This window comes from Fundulus heteroclitus, chromosome 19 (genome assembly GCF_011125445.2).
Source record: "Fundulus heteroclitus isolate FHET01 chromosome 19, MU-UCD_Fhet_4.1, whole genome shotgun sequence".
Taxonomy (NCBI): Eukaryota; Metazoa; Chordata; class Actinopteri; order Cyprinodontiformes; family Fundulidae; genus Fundulus; species Fundulus heteroclitus.
Window position 1 is genome coordinate 22,070,867 of NC_046379.1, and position 17,713 is coordinate 22,088,579.

Below are 17,713 nucleotides of genomic sequence, written 5' to 3' on the forward strand. Positions count from 1 at the left end.
AATGTTTTGCTGTTTCTGATTTAGACAAGAAATAAGCTGCCATTATCATGTGTTTTTTCAACATGAATTAATGATACTATTGGAGAGGAGCCGTCATCCTACATGTTTATTGTGCTTTTGCAGTTTTTTTATCCACACAAAATGAGATGGACATGCATCTTTTTACTTGTGTGCACCAACTTCCCCTGCTTTTTTTCCCCCATTCTTTATATTAGTACAAGTCTTACTAAAGATTCCTCTGTTTCACATGCTTTTACTTACTTGAGTAATCTCTCAACCACTCTTTGACTCCAGTGAAAGCCCCATGACTTATTCATGTTGATGGATTTTCCCTGTACACGCCTTGATATGTTTTCTTCCCCCTTACAGCCGGTTCATACTGGATGTGGCCCAGTAGTCCCACAGCACCATATTACATAGCCCTGTCATGGCACAGCCAGAGGCACCTGTCCAGCAGCCATGACACCATGACACTAGGACAGGTAGACCTGAGTGAGGCATGACAATGAGACCCGGCCTCTCCTTGCTTTATTTCCCCCTTGCATGCTCTGGCCAGACATGTTCTGGAAGCAAATAAACTGTCTGCTCCTTTAAAGGAACCGTGCGAAGCTGCTGAACATCAGATTAATGGCCGTTTGATGCGTACACAGTTTTATTTATGTCTGACAGAGCATTAGGAGAATTAAAGCTAGGATGCAAAAGAGGCATGCGAAAAGCACAACCTGGCAAACTTCTGGAGCAAATTGCAGTGATGTGCAAAAGTATTCACACCCCTATAACTCTTTTTTTACATGACTGATGTAACAGCAATAAACTTATTTTTATTTTGTTGTGTTTTTAAATGAAAGGTCAACACCAAGTAGCAAAAATTCAAAACGGGCAGAAAACCGACAACTTTTTAGACATTCTTTACAAATGATAATATGAGAAGTGTGCCGTGCATTTGTAATAAGCCTCCTTTAATATGATATTCCAAATGAAATCCAGTGCAACGTCTGAATATAAATCCGGCTGTTCAGTGAAGGCCTGGGAGGTTTTCTGGTGAACATTAATGAACTAACAGCATCATGAACGGTAAGAAACACAGCAGACAGGTGTGGAGGATCTCCACAGCACTGAAGGTTGAATCAGTCAATGTGAAAACTATCTGTCCTGAAGTCTAGCCTTGATGGAAGAATGTCAAGAGGAAGCCCGCTGTTAAAAGCCATTCAAGGCACTGTTTATAGTTTGTTTACACGTCCTATAGCGGACGCAGCAAACATGAGGAAGATCTTTTGTTTAGAAGAGACCTAAATTTAACTTTCTGGCCTGAATGCAATTATATTTTGTGGTAAAAAACTAACGCTAAACATCAGCCTGAGAGTATGGGGAACCTAGCGGTGGATATATCATGCAGTGGAGATGCATTTCCTCAGCTGGTCAGCTTAGGAAAATCCTTAGAGAAAACCTGTTAGAAGCTGCAAAAGAGTTGAGACTGAACTACATTGGTATGGTTTGGATCAAGGCACAGAATACTAGAATAGACTAGAATGGCCTAGTCAAAGTCCAAAGCTAAAAGCAAATGAAAATCCGTGGTAAGACATAAATTGACATTCACACATGCTCTCCATCAGATATGACAGCTGTGAGCTATCTTTGAAAATAAAAATGGATATAGTTTTCATTTTCTCAATGCTATGTAAGCCATGTATTTTTTTCACAATAATGTTGGTCTATTAAATAAGATCCCAGTAAAAATCAATTGACATTCTTGCTTGTAACATGAACAAAATGTTTTAGAAATAAGTTATATGGGGTGTGAATACTTTTGCTAAGCACAAAAACAAATGCTTTTTCTCAGGCAGAACCCTAAGCCTTCCCATCAGTAGGGATGTAAAACTTCTCAGAAGACAGAGAAATGCTTCCAGTCAATAAATGTAAAAAGATGTTTTCTGCCTCTTTATCTATTAAATAGATGTTTTATTAGTTGTCTTTCCCAACTTCATTCTGTTGCGATCTAGTCAATATCTTCCAAACAGCTGCTAAAAAACTCCTGGAAGATAGATGCCCTGACACACGGCTGGTAAACTGGTGTGCTTGGCCCAACTCACGACACGTCTCCGATTTAGAAAAAGCTTCAGAAGTTTGCAGCTTCGCGTATCAGTTGCCTCTGCAGCCTCCAGGATCAGTCGATATTTGAAATGTAGCAGAGGCAGGAGGGGGGGAAAAGGAAAGCCCTTCCCTCCGTTCCTGCATCGTCTCCTCCATTTTCTTCCTCTCACTAATGCATTCCCGTCATCAGGGAGTTGGACAGCATAGTGCAAGCTCAGATAAAAAAATAAAAAAAATCCACTGTGATGGGAGGCTTCTCTCTTAAAACTGTAACAATGAAGGCAGGAAGGAGTTAAACCAGTAGAGAAATTGATCTTTTGTGCTTTTCCGTTCTTTGAAAAGAGACAAAACACAACGCTTAGTTGTTCCGGAGCAGTGTGTGAAAGGCAAAGGCCATACGGAGGGTTGCGTCTTGTAACAAAAGACAAATGGTTGTTAACTTGAGGAGATATTTAAATGATTCAAAGCCAAGATGGTGAATAACTAGAACAGAGCCACAGCTTCCATAAGATAAATAAATTAGCACTAGATATACTCCACTGTAGATGTTTACACAAGTTCTAATGACAAACTAGCCTCACACGTCAGCCTCGCCTCGGTGCCCGGACATGAACATAAACATGTGATGGAAAAGGGAGGGGCATGATCTAAGAAGTGTCATCTGTGAGGCAGGAGATGAGGGACCAACTCTCCCAGCGCACGCACACGCATGGCCCCGTGGTCAGCAGCCGGTTTACCTTGCAGCTGCCTGAAGCGCCCGTCCAGGATGGAGTTGAAGCAGATGTTGGAGGTGCTGTAACTCAGCCAGCGCGCCCGCTTCATGCTCCTGGCCGAAGACGAAGAGGAGGACGAAGAGATGATGGGGGCCAGGTCCGGGTGGGTTTGAGAGGGCCGCGGACGGCGGGGGGTGCAGGACGAGGATGAGGACGAGGATGAGGAAAAGAGGGAGAGCCCCGTGGGCGCTGAGGTAATTGGGATGTGCAGGACGGTGCCATTCCTCTCGGGGTGATGCTCCGGTACCTGCTGCTTGCTCGTTGCCTTCCTGCTCTCGGGTCTGAGGGCGCGATGGACCGGCGGGGTGCTCCGGCTCCGGCTGCCGCTCACTCCGACCCGGACTTGGGCCTCCTTCTCTGCCGGAGTGAAGGGTCGGCTCGCAGCTTCCTTGCTGCTCCGGACGGCTCCAGCATCCCTGCTGCTGGCCTTTAGACTGATCTTGACCTCTCGGAGCCGGGGTTGGCTTATGGGGGCAGTGCGCAGCAGGCACGGGCTGCTCATCTCGACCCCCCCACCCCAAATCAATTACAACGGCAACAAAACCTCCACTGGAGCCAGCCGAGCAGCTTGGCACACCTCTTCTCTCTCTTTCTTCTGGCTCTCTGTCCTCTTTTCCAGATCCCTTTTGCATTAACTCCCGCTCCCTCCCTCCCTCCCTCCCTCCCTCCTCTCCGTCTTTCTTCCTCCCTCTCTCCTCAGTGTTACAGTGATGAAGCTCTGCCTCCACTTCCAGGCGGCACGAGCGCTCGGGCAGCCTTCTGTTTTGGTTCAGGGTGATTTTTTTTTTTACCCAGCCCCATCCATGCATACAGTATGTTTCAACGCATACACGCGTTCCTGCCGACTCCCACTCAGTTGCACCAATACTGAACATGAAGTACACGACTGGCACCGGTCCTGAGTTCTTGTGCCAACGATCCAAACATGAGACAAAAGCACGCATATGAGAGTAAAGGCAAGAGAGAACAGACTTTTAAACTCCTGTGAGACGATGGATCTGCGATACATTCTTTATGTGTTTTGAAAGCAAGCTGAGAGGATGTGTTTGAGTTCACAAGCTGTCCACCAGACCTAGGTGCTATTCAGAACCTCTCCCATCGCTTACACCCCCCCCCTTCTCTTTCACTCCCTGACAGGAAACACTGATTGCATTACAGAAGCATCAGTGCAGCAGCAGCACTCTAACGCAATATCACCGACTGACACTCAAACCTGAAGCCTTCATTACTTAAAGAGACAGGAAGAGACAGCAAGAAATGTAGCGAGAACAGCGCCGATAAAAGTCCTGGATGGGATGAAAACCGTTCTGGACTCCCAGACAGCAGCAGATAACGTTAAGTGCTGAAAACAGGGCCCAATCAGATCTCATGGCAGGTGCTTCTCAGTGCTGATCCTTTCTATATCCAAGCTGGTGTATTAACAGAGAGGCTGCAAAGATCAGGCTTTTCCAGCTTTCTTTCAGGTCTGACCTGCCAAATGCAGTTTTGACCAGGTGCATTTTTTTTTTATTCAAGGACTATAGCAAATAAAAGAGAAAATGTGCTCCAGGTTCTGTGACAGAGGTGGTTTTGTGTCCACCAGAAAATGAAGGAATTACAAAATTATACTGCATCAAAATCAGGTTTTTACTGACCTCAAAAAAGTGCATCAAAGTGCCCGATGGTAGTTAATAAAGTTTAGATGCATTTTAGGAACTTAGATATTTCAGTATTTGACCAGCTGATTGCCAATTAGAGACAATCTACTGTACAAAACAGTTAATTTTCAGCAACTCATTTAAAAACTAATAGGAGTGAAGGGACAGTAATGCGCTCTTGATTCTTACATGGACAGCTTGCCACTATAACATCTCATAGGGCTGGTTATAGGAATGCAGATCTAAACCAGCTCATTACGGTCCAAAAAGTGTTATTACCTTGCTATTAAGGCTCACAGGGAGTATACAGGATCCCACAGCTCTCCATAAAGTCATGAGCACAGCTATGCACATTATGCACCCTGGGGTTTAAGAAGGCATGTAGCTCAAGACATTAACAGATGAAGCCCATCATTAACTGAGAGTGAGGCCATCTCTAGAAAAGCAGGAGTTTCAGTAGCTTGCTGTGTTGGAGCATCTATGTGGGAATCAACACAATGCCAAAGAAGAAAGATATCAGTAATGACCTCAGAGAGAAGCTAATGTTTCTCCCCATTAATCTGGGAAAAATTATAAGGTTATTCCATAAAAATGTGAAGTTCAACTATTCAACACCAATAAAGCTGGAAGACCAAAGAGGAAGACGTTTGAAAAAGTTGCTGATCTATCCAGCTGTGGACATCCTGGGAAATTCACCCAGAGATCACACTGTGAGATGCTAAAAAAATGGCAAAATAACCTAAGAGCAAAAAGTCCAGCTCTACAGGGCTCCCAGCATTTTAAATCTCAAAGTTGATTAAAATGCTATTAGGGAAAAAGTTGGATCTGAATGAGGTCTTTTTAAGCAATGTCCTTTAAACACATGGCATAAAGCAGAGATGGGCCGCGGTGGCAGTGAGCACGGCAAGGCTACCCTGGGTTTGACTCCCGGCCCTCAACCCCATTTCCCATCAAGTTGCTGTCAAATAAAGCCCACTAGTGCAAAAAATATATAAAAAATAAATGAATAAAGTAGGGGCATATGGCCATAATGCACAGCGCCATGTTTAGCAAAACCCACCTTTATAGCAACTTTCAAGTATGGTGGTGGAAGCGCGATGATTTGGCGATCTGTCAGAAAGCTGAATTTGGTCAAAACTAGCTCACCAACAGGACACCGATCCAAATGACAGCAACATTTATAATATGGGGGCTAAACAGACAGGAATCAGAGACAAAGCCTAGACCTCAACCTGATTGAAACACTGCTGGAGAAAAGCTGGGTACACATTCTTGCAACCCTAAATGAACTGAAAAGAATTGGGCCAAAATGACTGTATGAGGATGTGAGAGACTGTATTTAGATGTTATTGTTGCCTAAGGTAGTGGATAAATGATAGTATTGATAGCTGCAGGACGGCAGGAATCACACACCAATTTGCTGTTTTAGCTTTAACTAATATAAATATCTCACAGCCTCACTCTTGGCCCATGCAGATGTCTGCTTTCAAGAATAAAACTAAGGAAACTCAAAGCACACAAGCTTCTCAGTATTAAAAGGGACTAGCTGAGGTTGTGAATGTACTATTCTGCATCTGCTGAGTGGTGTTTGCTTTAGAGGTCGGCGGAAACCAGAAGCAAGAGCTTATTTATGAGTAAATAAAAGGCTTTAAGGTGTTGGATGGAGAACAAAGTTCACTCCAGAGAACACTGCGGTCTTGCTACATTGGCTTTGGAAAACTGTATGAATTATTAATAGTTTTATTTACAATGTCAATTTCAAAGCAAAGCAACAAATTCTCCATCCATCTTGTGCCTCTTTCAGAGATCGCAGGAACCCAACACGCACCCGCTTCTCTTCAGAGCTGCATCTGCAGCGTCGCAAACGTGAAAACAGCTTGACCTGAAACGCCGACTTTTCCTATCACAAGTCGTTCCACGGCAGAAACGCGGCTATTTTAAAATCCCAAAAACAGCTGACCCACAGGTGGGCCACGGCCTACTAGCTTAGCCGCAAATGCGAGAGATTCATGCGATGGGAGGCAGACGGGCAGGGCAGCTGTCCAGATCGGTCAGACTGCGGACATTCTGGGAATGTGCAAGTGATCCCGGTTACCCGTGGAGGGCATGGATCTGTGTCAGGGCTTTGCTGGGATGCCACAACAGAAATCCACACGCAAACGCCACTTTTCAAACAACCTGTGTGGATGTGAAGCTTTAAACATCAGCGGTAGAGACCTGAGTGAAGTTGGCCCCCCCCACCCTCTTTAAATCAGACAAAATCGCTGCCAAACGTTTGTGCTACGTTTGTGCTGGTTTGTGCAGCAAAAATTTTCGTTTGTGCCGCTATCATTTTAAAGATATAAACAAATGTTTTTAGAGGTAATCAAAGGTCAACCAGCCCCCCAACCTTCTTCAAATCAAATGAAATTGGTGTCAATCAACAAATGAAAACTTTTGCTGCACAATCCAGCACAAACGTTTGACACCAATTTTGATTTGATGAAGGTGTGTGTGTGTGTGTGTGTGTGTGTGTGTGTGTGTAGGGGGGGGGGCTGGTTGACCTTTTGACCTTTACCTTTTCATTAATATCTTCAAAACCAAAGCAGCACAAACGGAGTCGAGTTGATTGACACCAATTTCGTCTGATTTGAAGAAGGTGGGGGGGCTGGTTGACCTTTGATGACCTCTAAAAACATTTGTTTATACTGTATCTTTAAAATGATAGCGGCACAAACGAAAAATTTTGCTGCACAGACCAGCACAAACGTAGCACAAACGTTTGGCACCAATTTTGTCTGATTTGAAGAGGGTGGGGGGGGCCAACTTCACTCAGGTGAGACAGAGGGGTTTTGAAGTTATTTATCCAAGTGGAGGTGTGGTTTTTTTTTTTTTTAATTCAAACCCATTCAACCCTGTGAAAGTTACACAGTCGCTCTCTCATTATAGCTCACCCTCTGTGCCCTTTCCACGCCGTTAAATAGATTTTCATCTCAAGAATCTGTCACGGAGGACACAGCCTGTTTACTATGCAGGCGCTCACCTGCGAGGGCCTTGATGCGCGAGCGCTCAAACAGCCGGGCAGAGCTGTTGTCATTGTCGAGCTCCTCGTCGGAGAGGTCGAAGCGGGTGTTGATGCGGCTGTACTGCTGCGTGATCTCGACGTTGTCAAAATCCGTGGTGGAAGTCATGGCGGCGGCCAGCGTGGCGGGCGGGTCGGTCGGGCGTCCTCAGTCGCTCCGGGTGAAGAGGCAGGCGAACGGATGGGAGGGGAGATAGATGTGGAGAAAGTCTGAAACAGATTAAGATTAAAAAAAACAGATCCATAGTTAGAACTGACTGGTACATGGTGCAGCATGTGGCCTGACTGATTACATCGCTAGAAAAAGTTGGATTTACAGATTTGAAGGAGAACATTCCCAGGTTTCCTGCAGGGAATTCTGCTCCAAAAATGCTTCCCTAATATGCCTGTCAGGTTTTCATGGAGTCCTTGTCGGCATGAATATGATTAACTTTGGGCTTTTAATGATGCGTTATTTTGTTCAAGGGGGTTCATTTCTGAAAATCAAATCTTTGACAACAAGCTAGAAATAACTGTTCTGGGTTCTTGGCAGAATTGGTGGCGCTCGTTTAAGCTGCTCGCTTTCCTGGCACAGATCCAGCTCATCAAAAACTGTTTTAATAGTCTTTAATGCCTGCATTCAAAAATGTGTCTTATTCTGCTTTATCCGTTTCAAAACAGGACTTGTTGTGTTTGGGATCGCTGTTCTGTTAAAACTCCAATTATTTCAAAATTACAAACAGTGGCTGATGTGGCCTTAATGTATTTAGAAGTTCTCCATCTTCATTATTACCCGATGTTGTGCAATGCACCAGAACCACTGTCAGCACTTCAACCCTCATAGTATGATACTACTGACTCCGTGCCTCACACCTGGTGCAGTGCATTTTAGTTTGAAAGTCTCATCTTCTCATCGTTTTTTCTCAAAGAGCTCAGTTATTATCTCATCCGAACATGACCATTTCTCCAGGACAATTCTGCCTTGTCGACGTGGAAAGCTGCAAATTTCTGTCAAGCCTGAAGATGTCAACTTGTCGTCTAACTTCATGAATTGAACCTGTTTAACTAGGTGTTCCAACAGGACAAAGTCCCAAACACACATCAGAACTGGTTTCACACTGGATAAAGCTGGCTGCCATTAAGCTTGGGATGACTCAACCTAAACTCTACTGAAAATATAAGGATTACGCTTTTAAAGCCGCGTCCATTCCAGGAAACCAACTAGTTTCAATGAACGCTGACGCTCAAGTATCCCCTCAGAATTACAACAGGACTTTATTCAAAAGCAAAGGTATGTGGTTTCTCTGCAACTTGCTAAAGGCGATTTATCCAAATAAAGTCAGTGGGGGCTGTATATCTATATATATATATATATCTGTATATCTGTGTATCTATCTATCTATCTATCTATCTATATATATATATATATATATATATATATATATATATATATATATATATATATATATATATATATATATATATATATCATATAATATATATATATAGTATATCTGAGTCTATATGTATAATTTTGATCCTGCATGAAGTAGCGAAACGCCCCAATCAGAAAAAACTTGTGAACTTGCATCTTTTATAGTCATCCCACCCTGAAAAAACAAATGGATGGTTTAATAAATATCATCTTTAACGTGAGAACACTAATGAATATTTTCCAAAATGACTGATTAAAAGAACCCTCAGTTTCTGAAACCTGATCTGCAAACCAATCACTAAGGGAGAAAACCAACAGACGCAGCTTTAGGGACACTTTTCTCCATCTGAGCATCCAGTTTATTATATTTGCTGCATTTTAGCTACACTTCACGTTGTTTTGGGTTGCGCATTTCAGTGAAATATCTGCAAGATAATATCATCTGGAAGGCCCTGCATCGCTGCCTGTCCCTAGATTCTAATTCCAGGCCGTTTATGGAAACACGCTTGAAGACGTAAAAGCATTTTTTTGTACAGAAATAACATGGAAGGCAGCCCTTAAAACACGGGCCACCATCTCTTGTGCTTTTCTCCCTCCACCAGCTCCATTTTGTGTCCCGATGGTGACGGCCCAGATGGTGTCTGTGTATTCTTTGCGTGGAATGGCGGGTTGAAGGGTAGCCACTCAGATAGCTCTATCTGTGCGCAGCATAACTCTCTTATCATGCAGCACGGGGGGGTAGGACAACCCCTCGGAGGAGCCGGGCCTGATGAAACCGCCTTCTTTTCAAAACGATGCCGCTCACGTAGTTCGAAATGCACACGTCTTTGTTTCCGTTCGTGGGGTTTTGTCAGGAAAGTGAAGTAGGGTGGGAGAGTCGTTATGTGCAGTGCAGTTTTAAACAAAGCATGCAAAATATCTCGCTACCTTACAGAAAAAGAGCAGGGGACCCGTGTATTTCAGAGAACTTGAATGACATTCATTTTATCAAAAAGGCTTTCACGTAACCGCATTTATAACAGTGGAAAATAAATTTGACTTCATTATTGCCATGATTTAACTCTCAGGATATTTTATTTCTTCATCACTAAAGTTGATTTTAGTTATTTTCAATCTGTAAATAAAAAGCCCTTATATGAGGATTATTTTGAAGGTTCTCTAATTCAAGCGTCTCGGAGAAGATTTTAATGCCCCTAAACCTCTGAGCGCTCTTTGATCCGTTACCCATTAATAAAGCGTAATGTGACTGAATGCCTTCAGAAGTCACCTCGTCAGTAAATCAAGTCGTCCTGTGTAACTGGATCTCAGCATAAATACAGCTGCTCTACGAAGGCCTCGGACGTTTTGTCAGAAAACATTAGTCAACAAACAGCGACATTAAGAACAAGGAACACAGCAACCAAGGTCAGGGACAAAGATGTGAGTCAGGGCTGAGTTAGGAATCTATATCTAAGCTTTGAGATCTGCAGGAAGAGAAAACTGCTGAGACAAGTCAGCAGCAAACGTCACCCTGAACATTTCATCCCCAGAGAGAAACAAGGCGATGGCAGTGTCATGCTGTGGGGATGCTTTTCTTCAGAAGGGGGCAGTGAAAACGGTCAGGGTTCGCCTCTTTGGGGCTGGAACAGAGCTGAGCAACGACCCCAGACCTGCAGCAGAGTAATTACTGTCTTATAACTGGCTTATTGTCACTGATGCGTTACATTCATGTGAAATGATATAGACGCGGGTGTGTTTTTACAATAATTATCCAAAATACCAGCGTCACTTTTTCTGAAGTTCCCATTCGGCCTAGGTGGATGTTTGTTGAGTATATTCAGAGAAGAGGCCCTCGGTCGTCTACGGTGATGCCATTCCACAGGTCTCCCTCCTTCTGCTCGGTATCAGTCCTCTGCAGAGGCCTGCTATCAGCGCGGGGACGCACCACCCACCACCGGGGGGGTATCCTTATCACCGTCGCACACATTACCTCGCCAGAACTGCGGCGTAAAAACCTCTTTACACGCCGCTCAGACTCCCATCCACAACCTGTCAGCCGTGCACAAACATATTCCTCTCTAATCTTGTCTGACTCTACTTAGCTGGTAAACACTACTAGCAGCAAATTAAGTGTGCGTGGCCGGTGTCTACGAGGAGATGCCTCACGTAGCTCCGTTTGGAGGTGTATGGAGAAATTAAAAAGGCCAGGAGTTAACTGAGGCTAGTCTAGTGTGAGCTCTCCTCTTAGAGTCCTTGAGGACAAACACACGTGCTCGCTAACAATAGGTTATCCTGTCAGCAGGAAAACAGGAAAAACTCCATCCAAGATGCTGAGTAGGATAACAGCATAGCACCAGCATCTGGATATTATGGTCCTTAGTAAGCCCTGAAATGCCAGCTAAGTCATCACATCGCAGCTGTGCTGTGCTCGTTTATTTTCACCATATTATTATAGAAATGATATCAGAAGATTTCTCTTTTTTTTTAAATGTCTTTTATACACATTTCCTAATCATCCGCCACACACTAAACACAGCTGAGTTCTTTTCTTTGAAACCAAACGCTGGGTTTAAGCTGTTAGGATGCTAGCTTTAACCAAACATTGCTGGGTTGGACACGAGTCTGGAAGAATATCTATGTTGCTGCACGGTAAAACTAGGCCGTAGAACAATGTTGATGTTGGTGGTTTATGCCAAAGACTTTTGGTTCACCACAGAAAATGAGTTTGTGTTTGTTTGAAAACCTTTGCCTCTTACCTGCAGAGTGGTTAGAGCCAGCTAGTGCGAGCTATGTTTAACATTTACCCCAAAACTTCAAATGAAGTCAGTGTAGACAGTGTTATGTACAGAGTATGACATTATTCAAAATTCAAAGGTTTCTAATTTAAATGTATTTTCAACATTTAGATTTTATTTATTCTGAAGAAATAAACTGAAAATAAAAGCATTCATCCATCCTTTATATATACCTGCTTATTTTGTTTACCAAAATATTGTAAGGGGTTCTGGGTTACATTTCTAGTAACCCAGAACTAGTTCACCCTTACCAAGAAACAGTTTTAGCTTAATTTCACAGCGTTAAAACTTTATTACCTCATGTCCATAGCTCATCGTCCCTGGGACTACTTTTCATTCATTTACTAATCTTTCTATCACATAAAGCCTTTCATATTATATAGATAATATGTTAGCACATTGATTATGTCATCGCCTACTGTTTTCAAACTGGTCAGCCTTTCTTACATCTGTTTATTTTTGCTGTGATTCCTATATTTTCCTTTTTCATAAAAGCTATATAACAGAAACAATGCCCATTGACCCCATTACAAAGTTGTTATTCCAAGTTCATAAAATCCCGACTTTTAAAAAACATCAGCTAGTTTGTGCATGAAGCTGCAATTCCTTTGCTTTGCTACAAAACTTGATCTCCATGCATGCATTAGAAACTAGGGGCAGTTAAAATGGATAGCGCACTAATCTGCAATTTATAGTTTACATTTAAAGCAAAGAGGAATGCACTAAGGTCAAGCTTCAAGCAAGGGGAGAGGCAAGCATCATTTTAAAAATCCCAACTAAGACAGACATACATACAGACACACACCTCCACTAAGACACAGCGGCCACCAAGCTCCTCCCTTTCAGACTCTTTTCTGCAAAAAGAAGCAAATATTTGTCTTAAATGTTCTCAGTTTGGGTAACGGCGCCAGAACAAGCTGTGTTTCTCTCGCTATTCATCATGTGGAAACAGCGATGATTCATTAAGACCTCTTCAAAGTGTTAACGTTGCTCCTGAATGTGTCTTGAATGCGTTTGTGCGCAACACAAACCTCACCAGAAGTCGTCTGAACCCCTTTTTCTAAGGGTTAAAAACCTAACTTGTGTGCAGAATCAAACAAACAGCAGTTTTGACAATGTAGCAAATACATAAAACATATTCAATTTCTCAAAATAAGAAGGTATAAATAAATATTCCTAATGGCACATAAAGCTGAGAGGTTGATTATGATTTGGGGTTGTTCAGGAAAACGGGGTTTATGTGGTAATAATGATTATTTCATGTTATTCCAAACCTAAGAATTTCTTTAATTTCTCTGGGTTTTGCATCATTAAAGCACAAGTGTCACAACGAATAAACTAATTTAATAGTTATTTTTGCATAAGTGTGACGCAGCTGACATAGAAGTCTTTTTCTGAAGCTATTCTTAGCCTTCACTAGTAAAAGCAACAACGCAAAAATGTGCACATGCAAAAATTAATGGCTGCCCAGTGTTCGAGTCAGAAGGCCCTGGATAATTTGTCAGAAGTCGAAAAAAAAATGTCAAGAGAGGAGATGAAAATGCCAACTGGAAATCTTGCGGATGCCCAAGAGCTGCCTGGCCATGAAGTGTTCCTTGTTGCTTTTTTACTGGAGCATTGCAATATGAAGATATACTTGGGTTTTTATGCAAACCGCATGACGACAACAACAAACCTTGCGTTAGGTTTACCCACGCAAGCCTCGCTGGCATTTACTGTAACCGCATCTATTTCTGTCCTTACTTTTAAAAATAGCCTTGATGCAAACAGCGAAGCGGCACCTGATCTGAACCTGCGCTTTGAAAAAAAGACCAAAAAAAAAAGAAATAACACTTTTTTTCAGCTTTACACAGATGCCTGAACTGCACACCGAGCAGAAAAACACATTGGACTGCTGGCGGAAAAGAAAAGCGCATTAATATGAAGAGGACAGAGCTGGACCAAGATTAAATAAAGAGAGTAATGTATGGGTGTGGCCAAAGCAAGCCATGTGTCTGAGAAACTGTAGTGGGGGGGGGGGGGGGGGGGTCTGTCTGCTGGTAAGAATGAGGCCTGTGGTCCAGCTGAGAGTGAATGTTAAACACAAAGTGAGCTGGGTCACTTTGCTGCTCATGAAACCCACAAAGGCAAGCCTAAGCCCACAAACTACAATATTCAGAGGCCATTAGGATGAATCCTAGCTGTACTCTGATTATGTGAATAAGTAATTAAACAATACTCTTTTAGCAGAGGTCGGTACTGCATTGTACAGTGGCGAGAGAGAGAGAGAGAGAGAGAGCTGGAGCCATCGCAGAGAAGGGTAAATGAAATCAATGGTAAATTATTTCTGGAGAGTGTTTACACTACAGGCTCCTCTAGCCCAGACGGAGCAACACACTCACACGTGTCCTTTTAGGGCAGTAAGAAGGAGTTTCTTTTTTTTTTTTCTTTTCTTTTCTTTCTTTTTTTTTTAAAGCAGGGAACCTCTTATTTCTTTTTAAATCGAATAAAGCGTTCCTTTATAAAGAGTGAAAAATGCATAACCGGAGGCTTATTTGGAGGAGAAAGAAACATTTAAAAAGGGGGTAAAGGAAGGCTCTCCAAGATCTGTAAGCATTAGTGGTGGAGTCCCCGGTGCATACTAATGGCACCTGTTCTTCACTGAGTTTTTCAGATTCCTGTGACCTTATAGGCCACTTCTTAGGGATTCCCAGGAATAAATACACAGAAACATAAGAAAAAGGGCAAATAGTTGCAAAACACCAAGAGATGGCTGCATAAGGATCTACAGGGTGTGGGAGGACTAGAAAGGTTTATACATTTCTTGAGATGTGTGAACAGACAAGAATAGTTATTGACTTAAAGTGATCATGTGTGGCCTCTTTTCCCTTTGCAGTGGCCTAAGTTTTCCCCTGGTTTTGTTTTAGTTGATTTCTAAAAGCACAGAGACACAGGACAGGGTTTGCCCTCTAATTGACATTTCTCTAACAGATTAATTTAACATATAAATTAACAAATGACATTTCTTTTTAAAATAAATCCCAAAACTACCATTAAGCCTTATAGGTGACTTTAATTTGGTATATCTGGTGAAGTTTTTTTAAGCTACTTAATAAAGCCAATGTAAAACAAAAACAACAACAAAAGAAAACTACACCTCAGCTTAGAGCAAAACTTGCATCTAACCGTTAATTCCTAGGTTTATTTCACTTTTGATTAGGAATAAAGTTGTTAATTAATTTAGATATTGCCAACTGAATAATTGTCCCAATAGTTGACGTTGAAGTTGCAGAAGTTATCCTTTAGTCAACAATTAATACTGAATAATTGCAATTGTCGCTAAGTAAACTTGTTTTTTTTTCATTCTTTAATGGTGAATGACGTCTTGTTTTTATCACTGGGCTGCGGCCTTTTCGCAGCACCAGATAACAAACTTATAACTGAATAGTTATTAGCACGGCTGTTTATTGACCAGAACAAAACCAGTGTGACTTTCACACCCAAACAAAAAGAAATGCCTTTTTTGAATCTTAAAGAAAATTAATTTCTACCCACCAGTATAAAAACATGACGGCAGCCAACAGGTGGTTCAATTTAAAACTTATAGCCACACAACTATGGCAGCGCTAAGAGGAAAAACAACCACACAGAAAGCGGTAGTTTGATTACATTTATGTCTAAATTTGGTAATTTAAATTAACAAACGGGAATTAAGTTTGTTTTAACATTTACTTACTTAATTGTTGTGATTGTAGTCCTGTGCGGTCGTGTTTCTAGAGTCTTCTCCCTGCCAATAAACCAACTCTAATCCCATTGAAGCGGCGCGAGCTGCAGGTCAGAGCGCGCGGAGGTGTCCACGGCGCGAGGAGGAGGAGGAGGAAGAGGAGGAAGAGGAGGAGGGTACGGTCCTGCACGGGGGACGAGAGGGGTTGAAGGCACGGAGCGCTCCGCGGTCATTCTGAAAGCCAGCCACTGGCCCACCCTGCCGGGTTAAAAATAAAGTGGGCGCATCCAGTACATGATCTGTGAGCGCAGGGGACGGACATTCCTGACAAGAGCAGACGACTCTAAATGGCAGAGGCACTTTTGATCCCCTCAGTAACCCCCCGCTTCACCACCCCTCCCACCACAGCCCAACCCAGCCCAGCTCGGGCTCTTATCGCGCCCGCACATCACTACCCAGCCACCCGCCCCCCCTGTAGAGAGAGAGACCCTCAGAGAGGTGTCACCTCCACCGCTGCCAGTGCGTTCCACGTGCGGAACAATAGGAGCCTGTTTCATTAACTGTTACAGGCAGCAATGCTGCTGCAGGTGCATTCATGTCAAAATTCATGCCAACTTTTTAAGCAACAGCCTTTTAAAATTTAACAAATCATCAACCCAGAGAGTAGCTAATCCAAAAATAAACAAAACAAAAATTCAAACATTGGAGAACAAGAAAGTAGTGCTGGGCTATAAATTTGGGCCTCTGGTTATTTCCATTGATCTTTTCTCAGAGTGCAATGGTCAAGGAACAACAAAGTTCGGTGAATTTTAAAAAAGCAAGAACTGTTTGCAACTATTTTCACTGTTGCAGGTTTTTTTTTTCTAATTTACACATGGGCAAAATTAAACGTACAAGCTTAAACATCCAGTGGCTTTCAAAAGTCCACAAAGCCCTGCTAAACTGTCAGGTAATTTTAAGAAATGTACTTTTTTCTTTACATATAATTTGAAATATATTGTGGATTATTCAACTTTAAAATCCGTTCACTTATCTTTTTGACTACACGCTCACCCTCAACTGTAAAAGCGCTATCTCGAAATAAAGTCAAGCAGCCCTTAGATCGTTTTCCTGAGATCTGCTCATCAACAACCATTTGGAAGCCAGTTTTTCAGGAAGATTACAAAGGATCAAAATTATTTCAGTGCACAAAGGTACAACTCAGGATAAAAGTCCAAAAACAAAATATCCACCACTTTGCACGGTTAAGGTGGACACCAGTAATTGCAGAAAATATGGGGGAAAACAAGCGACATCACAAAAACTGGACATTCAACGGCAACACTGAAGGAAAGGATTTTCTGTAGTGTTCTCCATGTGACGACAATCAGCCTGTGTTTTCCGTATGTCTGGACCAATAGGGTTGAGAGATATGACTATTTTCTTCCAAAGCAAACAAAATCTTCAAAAACCTTCATGTGAGTGGTATGGTCTGATGTAACCAAATTTACAATATTTGGTTTATATTTTTGGCATAAAAGCAACTCTGAACATTACAAAACACCATGGTTAGTGAACCAGTCGTGTCATCTCTGGGTTTAAAGATATATGGACTATACTTAGAAGTTGGGTTCATACCAGGAAACCAACCCATTTAACAGCGCTCTTTGTTTCCTGTGATGGATCGTGCCTTTTAATTGGTTGGTTGCTTAGCATGAAAACCAACTTAAAAGCTTCTTTAAATTGGGTAAAGGATCAAATCTTTAACCATAGTCCACAGATGGGAAAAAATGCCTGTTCCAATACACGTGTCTGGGATCCTCATCCTGCTAAACCCAACTTTGTCCAAGTTTCAACCATCTGACCCAAATCGACAACCTCAGATCAAAGAAGACGGGTCAGAATGTCCAGCAACGGTCCAGGAAATAGACCCGCTATGAACTAGAAACATCTGGGAGATCAGAAAAACTGTCAGCGAGTTTTACGAAAACAACAACAAAAAAACTTCGCTCCAAAATTATATTCAAGCTTGACTGAAATGTGTAGCTGTCCATATAAAAACAAAAACAAATGTCCTCTTGAAAAAATCTTTAAAGTCTGCTTCTACACCTGCAAAGAGAGACATAAAAAGAACAGCAAAACCAGCCGATAAAGTATTACAGGATACCATCACTGAAGAATATACAGTATTATTTAATACAAAATGTATAAAGTGACAGCTGTAGATAATAATAATAATAATAATAATAATAATAATAATAATAATAGGGGTTTTCTGTAT

General features: G+C 42.2%; 1 protein-coding gene across 1 annotated transcript in view; it reads right to left on the bottom strand.

Annotated features, from left to right (window-relative positions):
* sptb (spectrin, beta, erythrocytic) overlaps nt 1-15,797 on the bottom strand; it is a 75,283-nt gene extending 59,486 nt beyond the window's left edge. Inside the window, exon 1 of the mRNA XM_036150773.1 lies at nt 15,466-15,797. The gene's annotated coding sequence lies outside the window, so the exon portion shown is untranslated. The remainder of the gene's footprint in view (nt 1-15,465) is intronic.
* Between the last annotated feature and the right edge of the window lie 1,916 nt (nt 15,798-17,713).